Below are 13,328 nucleotides of genomic sequence, written 5' to 3' on the forward strand. Positions count from 1 at the left end.
GACAGTATTAATACTATAGGACAAAATGCTAACCCTCTTCTGGAATCCCAGAAGGAGCAGAGAAGAGAGGTGTAGTGGACAACAATGGTGCTTTAAGGTGGAACATGAAGAAATGGTCAGCAAGGAATAACCTCATACAGGAACTAGAACATGTTTCCGCTAACCTATTGACATTTTCTGAAGCCGCTCAGGTGCAAGATAAATAAGGAGACAGAGAGGGAAGATATAACCGCTAAACAAAGGTAATTAGGTGGTTAATTCTACCCGAATATATTGAGATATTCAATGACATAATGTCAGGAGAGAGTCATACAGTTATCTGCACAACGACGATTCAGATCTTCACTCATCTACAAGTGGCAATCTCCTCGGGTGGAGGTATTCAATCTTCTTCCTCTTTGCGGCTTGGGGGTGAGAGGCGGCTCCCAGGGTACGATAGTTGGCAGATCAGGGAGGGCTGCTGTATCCTGAAGCACGTCCCAATTTTCAATCGGTAGTGACTGGATCTTAAGGTGAGGGTAGATCTTTTCCAGGTCTTGGGAGTAGGAGATGAATAGGCGACGGCCTTCATGAGAGAAGGAGAGGCCAAAGGGGAAAGACCATCTGTACAAGATCTTGTGCGAGCGAAGCCAATCTGTAAGTGGTTCAGCGCTCTGCGTTTCTTAAGTGTGGACTGTGCTAAGTCCTGAAAATAGAGATTTCGTTACCTTCCCATAACAGCGTAGGGTTGTTCCTGGCGCTTGAGAGGACCGCTTCCTTTACAAATAACATCCCTTGGGGGCTCATTTGGTTGCGGTTTGGGCCCTTAATGCTCTATGTGCCCTTTCAATGGTGACTTCATGTGCTGTGTCAGGGCCCAGCAAGTGCAGGCAGATTTGTATTATCGCTTCAGGGATGTCGCTAGGAGCGATAGATTCGGGAAAGCCTCTGAAGCGAAGATTATTTCGTCTTCCCCTATTCTCCTGGTCTTCTATAGCTGTGTAAAGTAGATTAATGTGTGACTGGTATTCAGCCATAGTTGAAGACAACTCTTTTTGGTGCATGATGAACTTGGTTTGATTCTCCTCCAGAGATTCCACTCTATTGCCTGTATGGCGAATATCACCCCTTATAGCTGCCAATTCAGAGCTGAGGGGTTCGAGAGCTTCAGCAAGAGAATCTTTTAGAAAGCTCCTGAAGATCGGTAAGGCGTCTGGTCCAGGGGAATCTTCCCTACCTCTTTCAGCGCCAGTAGAAGTTTGCTGTTGCAGCCGGCAGACCTCGGTGTTCCGGGCGCCATTTTAGATTCTCTTGCCACGCATTTTGCGGCTGCTTTTTTAATGAATTTTTCCATTTCTACTGCTGAATCGCCGCTTTGGCAGGACCGGAAGGATCTGTGTTCTTTGTCCAGCGATTTTGACCATTTTCGGCCTGGTAAGCAGATAATATCAGGCTATGAGGGATATTCAAGTAGCGGAGCGACGCTTCACACAGCCATCCACTCTCAGCGCAGGCTCCGCCCCCACCCAATTTTTTTTTAAATACTTGCTTTATACAAGATAAATTGGTGCTTGCCCACCACAGAACTTTCTATTAAAACTTGAATTTTTTGACGAACCTAATGAAAGCCAACAGCACCCCGCAGTGCCAGCAGCCACCGCCAGAGCTATCAGCCCCCCACAGATCCAACAGCACCCCATAGTGCCAGCATCCACCGCCAGAGCCAACAGCCCCCCACAGTGCCAGCAACCACTGCCAGAGCCAACAGCCAACTCAGTGCCAGAAGTTCCCTCAGTGCCAGCAGCGCCCCTAGTGCCAGCAGTCTCCCCTAGTGCCATCAGTCCCCCACAGTGCCAGCAGCCTCCCCAGTGCCAGTAGCCCCCACTAGTGGCAGCAACCCCCCCACAGTGCCATCAGCCCCTCCACAGTGCCATCAGCCCCCCCAGTTGCCATCAGCCTCCCTAGTGCCATCAGCCCCCCTAGTGCCAGCAGCCCCCCACAGTGCCAGCAGTCCCCCCCAGTGCCAGCAGTCCCCCCCCAGTGCCAGCAGCCCCCACTAGTGGCAGCAGCCCCCCACAGAGCCAACAGCCCCCCACAGTGCCATTAGCCACCCCCCAAGTTCCAGGAGCCCCCCTAGTGATATCAGCCCCCCTAGTGCCATTAGACCCCCCCAGTGCCAGCAGCCCCCACAGTGCCAGCAGCCCCCACTAGAGCCATCAGCCACCCACAGAGCCAGCAGCCCTCCACAGTGCCATCAGCCCCAGTGACAGCAGTCCCCCTAGTGTCATCAGCCCCGCCAACCCCATCAGCCCCCCACAGTGCCAGCAGCCCCCCACAATGCCACCAGCCCCCACAAATCCAGCCCCCCACAGTGCCAGCAGCCCCCACAGTTCCAGCCACCCCCCTCCGCAGTGCCAACAGCCCCCCAGGGCCAGCAGCCCCCCACCCCAGTGCCATCAGCCATCCCCAGAGCCAACAGCCCCCACAAAGCCAGCAGCTCCCACAAAGCCAGCCCCCTACAGTGCCAGCAGCCCCCACAGTTCCAGCCACCCCCCACAGTGCCAGCAGCCCCCCCCAACCCAGTGCCATCAGCCACCCCCAGAGCCAGAAGCCCACACAAAGCCAGCCCCCCCCAGTGCCAGCAGCCACCACAGTTACAGCCACCCCCACAGTGCCAGCAGCCCCCCCCCAGTGATAAATAGATAGATAGATAGATAGAAAAAGACAACAGACAAAACTTCCAATACTTGTCAGAGTTCAGCAAGTCGATGATCCAAGATGGCCGACGATGATGGAGGGAAAGAAAATTACTGGGCATGCGCAGAGACGTGAACGTTTTGAAACGTTCCATCTCAAAGCGGAGCCAGTACAAACGGATCCATCCCCATGACTTCAATTGTGAGTCCGGACGGATCCGTTTGGCTCCACATTGTAAAGCGGGCACCAAAATGCAGCAAACAGCGTTTTGGTGTCTGCATCCAAAGCGGAACGGTGACCGAACGCAGCCCAACTGATGCATTCTTAGCGGGTCCTTATCCATTCAGAATGCATTTGGGCTGAACTGATCTGTTTGGGGCCGCTTGTGAGAGCCCTTAAACGGATCTCACAAGCGGACCCAGAAACGCCGGTGTAAAAGTAGCCTTAGTTGAATGAGCTATTAGAAACTCTGTTGATTAGTATAAAAATTGTGGTCGGTATTACACTTTTGTTGAAAGGAAGAGCGAGGGAAAAGAAGGGAAAAGCAAAAAGAGAGCGAAGGGGAAGGGAAAAAAAAAAGGAAAAAAGGAAAAAAAAGAAAAAAGAAAGAAAAAAATGGCCTCTAAGCAAAATAGGCAGATCTCTCAGAAACGGGGCATAAGTAGAGATGAGCAAATTTTCAAAAAATTTGATTCGCCGCTTTGCCGAATTTTTGGGGAAAGATTTTCTTTGATATGAATTTATTTGCGGCGAATTACCTAAAAAAACGGCTATTTCCTGGTTGCAGGGAGCCTTTTCAGTGGTGTAGAACACTGTGCCTTGTAGTAACAAGCATAGGAAGTCTGCTTTAGTAGTGAAATAATACTGTCCATAGGACATGCAGATGACAGGCGTCGCAATTAGAATCACTGCACACTTCACTTATTTGGGCAGTCAAGGGGCCAAAACTGACAAAATAACTCAAGTATGAACTCAGCCTTGCAGATCGATGTTAGCACCAAGAATAAGTGCACTCCTTTTAAACCGTCGTCAGCTGATTCCACATAGATGTCTACAGAACCTGTTCTATTGAACAATTATACAAGTAGAGCCCCCCGACAGAGTGGAGAGGGTGTCAGCAGTAAGTTTGTGTGGACTACACTGATTATTTTGCCCTTCCTCTGATCCGTCAGAACTAGAGTTGAGCAGACACCTGGATATTCCGGTTCGACTGGTTCGGCCGAACTTCACAAAAAAGTTTGAGTTCAGGACCTGAACTTGACGCGAACTTGACCCCGAACCCCATTGAAGCCCAAATAAGTGAAGTGTGCAGTGATTCTAATTGCGACACCTGTCATCTGCATGTCATATGGACAGTATTATTTCACTACTAAAGTATTATTTCACTACTTGAAGTCAATGGGGACCCGAACTTTTGAGCACTAAAATGGCTGTAAAAATGTCATGGAAAGGGCTCGAGGGCTGCAAATGGCATCAAAATGTGGTTTAGAGCATGGCAAGTGTTCTGCAAACAAATGTGGATAGGGAAATGACTTTAAATAACATAAAATACGTAAAAATAAAAAATAATAATCTTGATCTAGGAGGACGAGGTCCATATGGAGTAGGAGGTTGAGGAGGCGGTGGATGTAGCGGTGTAGGTGGAAGTGGCAGTGGAGGAGGAGGAGGTAGCCTACACTGCTTTTTTGTTTTAAATTTATTTAAAAAATTTAAAATTAGGGTCCACCCCAAAACTTTGGGAAATATAACGTGTGATAACCCCCTCCAGTCATGCTAAACACACGTTCAGACAATAAACTGGCTGCAGGGAAGGCCAGCACCTCCAAGGTGTAAAGGGCAAGCTCAGGCCATGTGCCCAATTTGGAGACCCAGAAGTTGAAGGGGGCAGACCAATCATTTAGTACGTGTAGGTGTGTGCACACATACTGCTCCACCATGTCGCAGGTCCCCGTGATGTCCACGATCCAAATGGATATCTTCTCTATCAACTTTCGATGTTCTTTTATGCACCTACCATGTTGATTACGGGTGGCGGGGATTAGGAGTGCCAGGCCGCAGGGGGAGCCTGAGAAAGGTATACCACATCCAAGGGAGGTCAAGGATGAAATTAAATGTAATCGAGCGGAAATTTGGGACAAAGTATTGAAGGAAAAGCTTCAAAGTTAAAGGGAACCTGTCACCTGGATTTTGGGTATAGAGCTGAGAACATGGGCTGCTAGATAGCCGCTAGCACATCCGCAATATCCAGTCCCCATAGCTTTGTGTGCTTTTATTGTGTAAAAAAACGATTTGATACATATGCAAATTAACCTCCTCCATATCCTCCTCCTCATCCTCCACCTCGTCATCCTCCAGAACTGTGCCCTGGCTGGACAATTGTGTACCTGGCATTTGTGGGTGCAGAAACCCACCCTTGGAGCTACTTGTGAATGACGAGCCCGGAAACTCTACGAAATGATCCCTCTTCCTCCTCCTCCTCCTGTGTCACATCCTCTTCCATCATCGCCAGCAGCGTTTTTTCAAGGAGGCATAGAAGTGGGATAGTAACGCTGAGAATGGCAGTTATCGGCACTGGCCATGTTGGTGGAGTACTCGAAACAGCGCAACAAGGAACATAGGTCTCGCATGGAGGCCCAGTCATTGGTGGTGAAGTGGTGCTGTTCCGCAGAGCGACTCACCCGTGCGTGCTGCAGCTAAAACTCCACTATCGCCTGCTTCTGCTCGCACAGTCTGACCAGCATGTGCAAGGTGGAGTTCCACCTTGTGGGCACGTTGCATATGAGGCAGGGAGCGGGAAGGCCGAAGTTACGCTGCAGCACTGACAGGCGATCAGCAGCACGGTGAGAACACGGAAAGCGCGCACAGACGACCCGCACTTATGCAGCATCTCTGACATATCAGGGTTATTTTTAAAGAACCTCTGCACCACCAAATTCAGCACCTGCCCCAGGCAAGGGATGTGCGTCAAATTGGCTAGTCCCAGAGCTGCTACGAGATTTTGCCCATTATCACACACCACCAGGCCGGGCTTGAGGATCACTGGCACCAACCACTCATCGGTCTGTTGTTCAAGGCCCGTCCATAGCTCCTGCATGGTGTGGGGTTTGTACCCCAAACAGATCCGTTTTAAAACTGCCTGCTGTCTTTTACCCCTGGCTGTGCTGGAGTTGGTGGGGAAGGTGTTGCGCTGACTGGATGAGGAGCCGGTAGAGGATGAGGAAGTGGAGTAGGAGGAGGAAGCAACAGGAGGTAAACTGAAGTGCCCTGCGCCTTATGCCCAGCCGCCACTGCATTTACCAAGTGTGCTGTTATGGAGATATAAAGTCCCTGACCGTGCTTACTGGTCCACGTATCCATAGCGAGGTGCACCTTGCCACAGGTGGCGTTGCACAGTGCACACCTCATTTTGTCCCCCACTTGGTTGTGCAGGGAAGGGCGGGGCACGATGTACTGTGGGACAGCCACCACCATAAGGCTTTTAAAACTCTCCGTCTCCACTAGATGGAATGACAGCATTTCTAAGTACAGTAATTTTGAAATGCTGGCATTCAAGGCTAGTGATCGCAGGTGGGTAGGGGGGTACTTCCTCTTCTGCTCCAGTGTTTGGGAGATGGAGAGCTGAACACTTCCGTGGGACATTGTGGAGATGCTTGGTGACCCAGATGGATGTGCTGCTGGCAGATCCTCTGTTTGTGGGGGTGGCAGGTGGCACTGTCACTCCAGAGGTGGATGAAGAGGCCGAGACTGCAGCAGAAGAGGAAGCAGGAGGAGCCAGAGACCTTTCTTGATTTTTGAGGTGTCTACTCCACTGCAGCTTGTGCTTTGCACTTAGATGCCTGGTCATGCAAGTTGTGCTCAGGTTGAGAACGTTTATGCCTCGCTTCAGACTCTGATCACACAGCGTGCAAACCACTCGTGTCTTGTCGTCAGCACATTGTCTGAAGAACTGCCACACCAGGGAACTCCTTGGAGCTGGATTTGGTGTGCTCGGTCCCTTGCTGCAGTGGGCAGTAGCATGCTTACTGTCTTGGGGACGGCCGCTCCGCTTTTGCACCCTGCTACCTCTTCTGCTGTGCTGGTGGCTACACAGGTCACTCGCATGACCTTGATTCCATGTGGGGTCGAGGACCTCATCGTCCTCCACATCATCTTCCACCCAGTATTCACCCCTGCCTTCCTTGTCGGTTTGCACACTTTCGAAAGCCCCAGCAGTTGGCACCTGTGTTTCGTCATCATCTTAGACGTGCTGCAATGGTCCTCCCATGTACTCATCTTGAAACATAAGTGGTTGGGCATCGGTGCGCTCAATCTCTTCCACTTCTGGGGCAGGGATAGGTGGATGGCCCTGGGAAACCCTGATAACAGAGTCATCAAAAAGCAGAAGAGACTGCTGCATGACTTGGGGCTCAGACTGTTTGGTTGATTTGCAAAGGGGTGAGGTGAAAGACTGATGGACATCGGCTGCAGGTGCCAACTCTGATCTTTCAGCAGGAGACTGGGTGGGAGACAATGTGAAGGAACTGGAGGCACTGTCAGCAACCCAATCTACTATCGCCTGTACTTGTTCTGGCCTCACCACATTAGGCCCGACCAAATACAGCAGCAGGTTCTGTCGACTACTCGCACCTGAGGAAGGGGTTTCACTTGTGCGTGTAGCTGGCACAGATCGACCACGTCCTCTCCCTGCAACAGGAGCTCCACCAGCAGCACCACAACCGAGGCCGCGTCCCTTATTTGACGCTCTCCTCATATTTCTCAAATTTAGTATCTCGCCCTAAATGGGTGTTTTTTAATAGCAGAATAGAACAACAATATATAAATGGTGTAACTCATACGTAAAGATATAGACTAGGCCACATTTTAAGATTGTTGCCCAAAATGGGTGTTTTTATAATAGCATAATAGAACAACAGTATATAATTGGTGTATCTCACACTTACAGATGCAGACTAGGCCGCAATTTAAGATTTTTGCGCAAAATTGGTGTTTTTATTATTGCAGAATAGAACAACAGTATCTAATTGGTGTATCTCACACATTCAGATGTAGAATAGGCCGCAATTTAAGATTTTTGCCCAAAATGGGTGTTTTTATATTAGCAGAATAGAACAACAATATCTAAAGTGTGTATCTCACAATGACATATGCAGCAAAGACTGCAAAATTAAGTTTTTTGCCCTAAATGGGTGTTTTTCTAATAGTAGAATAGAACAACAGTATCTAAATGGTCTATCTCACACGTACAGATGTAGACTAGGCCACAATTTAAGATTTCTGCCCAAAATGGGTGTTTTTCTAATAGCAGAATAGAACAACAGTATCTAAATGGTGTATCTCACACGTACAGATGTAGACTAGGCCACAATGTAGATTTTTGCCCAAAATGTGTGTTTTTTTAATAGCAGAATAGAACAACAGTATGTAAAGGCTGTATCTCACAATGAAATATGCAGCAAAGGCTGCAAAATAAAAAAAATTGCCCAAAACGGGTGTTTGTTTAATAAATGAATATGACAGCAGTATATAACCCTTGAATTTCACACGTGCTGATGCTGCAAGGCCAGAAAAATTGTGTGTTTTGCCCAAAAAAGGGTGTTTTGGTCATAGAAGAATATAACCACAGTATATAAAGGGTGTATCTCACACGCCCTGATCCAGACTAGGCCGCAATTAAATTTGTTTACCCAAAATGGCTGTATTTAAAAAAACTGAATAGAACCACAGTACGTAAAGGCTGTATCTCACAATGACATATGCAGCAAAGGCTGCAAAGTATACTTTTTTGCTCAAAACGGTTGTTTGTTTAATAACTGAATATGACAGCAGTATATAACCCTTGAATTTCACACGTGCTGATGCTGCAAGGCCAGAAAAATTGTGTATTTTGCCCAAAAAAGGGTGTTTTATTAATAGAAGAATATAACCACAGTATATAAAGGGTATATCTCACACGCCCTGATCCAGACTAGGACGCAATTAAATTTGTTTGCCCAAAATGGCTGTATTTCGAATGAGTACTGAATAGAACCACAGTATGTAAAGGCTGCATCTCACAATGACATATGCAGCAAAGGCTGCAAAATAAACTATATATATTAAACTTGAATTTCACACGTGCAGATTTGTAAAATTGTGGATTTTGCCAAAAAGGGTGTTTTTAAAAACTTAGAAAATTATGGCTATATTTCTAGCTTAAATTCCACTCTGACTAATCCTGCAAATGCACCAGATGTTGTATATTGCCAAAAAAGGGTGATTTTTTAAAACCAGATTGTTAGTGCAGTTTTTCAAGCTTGGATTTTAATGTCACAAAAGCTCAGATGCAGTGCTGGTGCACTGAGCTTGCATAAAATGGCCGCCGCCCCTGCCCACCTAACTAACAGACGGATAAAAGTTATTTTTTTCTGTCACTGGGCTCAGGGCAGGGTAAAAAGATTGTGCCCTTCACCCACAAAACTAAATAAATGTAGATTGCTAAGTTAGATTCCAGTTCTGAACAAAGATTCTCTCCTATTCTCTCCCTGAAATCACCAGCAGCATCATCTCCCTACACTAGTAACAGCAGAGTGACGTGCAGCGCTACGTGACTCAAGCTTATATAGAGGCTGGGTCACATGCTGCACTGGCCAATCACAGCCATGCCATTAGTAGGCATGGCTGTGATGGCTTCTAAGGGCACAGAGTTAAATGCTTGTTGATTTTCCAGAGCTATCATCCTACACCCTATCTATTCACGCAACTCCCTTTCAAACAAATCAACATATTGTTCCTAGTTTGGCTCTCTGAAGTATAGACGGGTAGCTGACTCTCTCTCGAAACTACCCAGAACTCTTCGCAATAAGAAGCAATGACTTATATGTATCTCGTGACCTACCGTATTTTTCATCCCATAAGACGCACTTTTTCCCCCCTAAAAGTGGGGGGAAAATGCCCCTGCGTCTTATGGGGCGAATGCTGCCATTTTACATCGCAGTCTGTGATGCTGCAGCATCGCAGACTGCAATGCATCAGCTGGATGGGGGAGGGAGGAGGGGCCAGTGTCATGCAAATGCGGCGGGGCGATGCGGTCACTGTACTCCGGCCCCACCACTCACTCACTGCTTTATTGCCTAAACATTTTATAATAATAGCTTTCATTTAAGTTCCGATCCCCAGCCCCATCTGTACTACTTACTAAATGTCCTGTAGCAGGCAGAGCAGGGCGGGCGGCCGGCCGGAACTCACTGACGTCACGTGCCTGCGCCGCCTACTTCATTTATAAAGTAGGCGGCGCAGGCATGTGACGTCAGTGAGTTCCGGCCGGCCGCCCACCCTGCTCTGCCTGCTACAGGACATTTAGTAAGTAGTTCAGATGGGGCTGGAGATCGGAACTTCAATGAAAGCTATTATTATAAAATGTTTAGGCAATAAAGCAGTGAGTGAGCGGTGGGGCCGGAGTTTAGTGACTGCATCGGCCCCGCCGCATTTGCATGACACCGGCCCCTCCCACAGGTTATTAGGGCATCTGTGGATGCCACTATTATGGGGTGGGGGATATGTGGATGGCACTGTTATGGGAGGGAGATCTGTGGATGGCACTGTTATGGGGGGGAGATCTGTGGATGGCACTGTTATGGGGGGGTGATCTGTGGATGGCACTGTTATGGGGGTGATCTGTGGGTGCCACTATTATGGGGTGGGGGATATGTGGATGGCACTGTTATGGGTGGGGGATCTGTGGGTGACACATATATAGCAGTGCCATCCACAGATCCCCCTCCATAACAGTGCCATCCACAGATCACCCCCCATAACAGTGCCATCCACAGATCACCCCCACATAACAGTGCCATCCACAGATCACCCCCCCATAACAGTGCCATCCACAGATCCACCCCCATAACAGTGCCCACCTCAGATTCCCCCCATAACAGTGCCCCCTCAGATCCCCCATAACAGTGCCATCCACAGATCCCCCATAACAGTGCCATCCACAGATCCCCCCATAACAGTGCCATCCACAGATCCCCCATAACAGTGCCATCCACAGATCCCCCCATAACAGTGCCACCCACAGATCCCCCCCAAAACAGTGCCATCCACAGATCCCCCATAGTAGTGTCATGCACAGACCACCATTAGTTCAAAACCCACCAAAATCACACCTTTTTGTTAAAAATATTTATTTTCTTATTTTCCTCCTCAAAAACCTAGGGGCGTCTTATGGGCCGGTGCGTCTTATAGGGCGAAAAATACGGTATCATGAATCATACTTTTGTTAACTTGTCTGTTAATATAATATTTTGCTGGAGGTTTGTTCCTACCCTCCTCTAACCTCATTTCATTCTGTACACCTGCTTTTACAAAATAAAGCTTTTGAAACTCAAAAAAGTTAATTTAGGAATAAATAGAAGTGACGCAGTATATGGGCTCATGCACATGAACATAGTTTCTGTGTTCATTCCATTTTTTTGCAGACCGTATGCACAACCACTCATTTCAATGGGTCCGCAAAAAAAACTGAAGTTACTGTGTGTGCATTCCGTTTCCATATGTCCGTTCCACAAAAGAATAGAACATGTCCTATTATTGTCCGCATCACAGACAAAGATAGTACTGTTCTATTAGGGGCCATCTGTTCCGTTCCACAAAATACAGAATGCACACAGACTTCATCAATTTTTTTTGTGGATCTGTTTTTTGCGCACTGCAAAATACATATGGTCGTGTGCATGAGCCCTAAGTCTCTCTGCACTCTCCCGCTCCAATATTCTTCTATTAATCATTTTCATCAGCACTGTCCCTAGTGCATGAGTGCTTGCCATAATTCTCCCTGTGCTCAGGGAAAATGGCGGAGACCGCACCAAGTGAGGGTTTTATAGGGCTGTGAGATCATGGCTATCTGCGGATTGGCTGGCCGCATGGCATTATGGGTGATCTTGCGTTCCCCGGCTTGTCTACTCTACATTTAGTTTTGCTACGTAACATGTGCAGCCGCCATTTTAGAAAAACCTTTCTTCATTTAGAATTAAAGTTTTCCTAAACTTCGGTCTGAATTCCACTTTGAATGCTTTACTTCGCTAAACACTAAAGATGTTGTACAGTTTATCAGATGGACCTGTAACTTTGCTAAAGGTGTTGTCCAGGATTTTACTATTTATGAGCTACGCACAAGATAGGCCATTAATATCTGACTGGTGGGAGTCTGACACTGCTCACTGTCATTGATCAGCTGCCTCAAGATAAATATGACACTGGAAATCAGTGACAGAACTACACAGCTCTGTCTAAGTGCAGAGGATGTAGGTTGTAACTGTAATGCTCCCAATCACCACAATAAAAGCAGCAGTGCACTAACCTGTGGACTTAGCGGTTTAGTTCAGCATTAACTTAGCTGGAGCTACCAAGCAACATCTGGTTGGCAGGGGTGTGGGATGTGGACCCCTGGATCAGGTATTGATGACCTACCCTGAGGACATCAATAGTAAAATCTTAGACAACCACTTTAAGGTTCTCAGAGTCGAATAGATTTTTAAAGGGGTTGTCCGGGTTCAGAGCTGAACACAGACATACCCATAATTTCACCCATGCAGCCCCCCCTGACTTGAGCATCGGAGCAGCTCATGCTCTCCTTTGCCCTGAATCGTGCAGGGCAAAGGCATTTTGCGCAGGGCAAGGGAAAACATCGGAGCATGAAATGCTCCGATGCTCAAGTAAGGGGGGCTGCCTGGGTGAAATTATGGGTATGTCCGGGTTCAGCTCTGAACCCAGACAACCCCTTTAAGGGCAATTTTGAAAATGTATTGTACACCCAACAGTAAAATGCTCGATGGAAGAAGAGTCTACCTTTAAATGCATCTAAGTTATTGCCTAAATGTAATTTTTTCTCTATTTTATTAATTACATTTTTTGACTTAGTGTTAACTTATTTGGTAACTGTTTCATCATCAGCAGATACTTCTGAGTTTGCTACCATTACTGTAAATTATTGGATAAAAATGAAAAATCTTCACATTTCCAAAACGATTGAGTTTTTATACTCAGTGTGCGCTCAGTTAGATTTGCTGGCAAAAATATCAAGTTTGTGCCAATATGTGAAGGGAGAATATATTTCATACTTTCCCATCTTTACCTCTACACTTACTGCACATTCAAAGTTGCATGACAGTTTCTTCTCCTTAATGAGACCCAGTGCTGGACTGAGATATTATTAGAGATCTCTCAGAGCAGGTCAGATGCAGTCACTTGTCATTAAATGTATAAAAAAAGAATGATTTTTTTTTTTTATACTTTCTAACATGGTAGGTAAACAAAGTAGACTGACATCTATTGCCAGTCCAGTGGATGTGATAAAGTATTTCATTATATATACTATTTTTGAGCCCATTATGCAATGATATAAAGACAAGTATAACAAGAGTAGTTGTCACAATTAGTTACAGGTATTTGTATGCAACCTGACACATAAATCTCCACTTTTCCCTTTACAGCTTTCATATTTCAAACTTTATTTTAGAATATGTTGAAATATAATCATAGTGCACTGCATTTTATATTATACTATTTTTATAAATATCTATCTTTGAAATAGAAAAATATGGTTATTTGAAATTTTTTACATATTTTACACGTTTATATAAATGTACAAATATATAGATGACACTATTATTATT

This window comes from Bufo bufo, chromosome 1, assembly GCF_905171765.1.
Source record: "Bufo bufo chromosome 1, aBufBuf1.1, whole genome shotgun sequence".
NCBI lineage: Eukaryota > Metazoa > Chordata > Amphibia > Anura > Bufonidae > Bufo > Bufo bufo.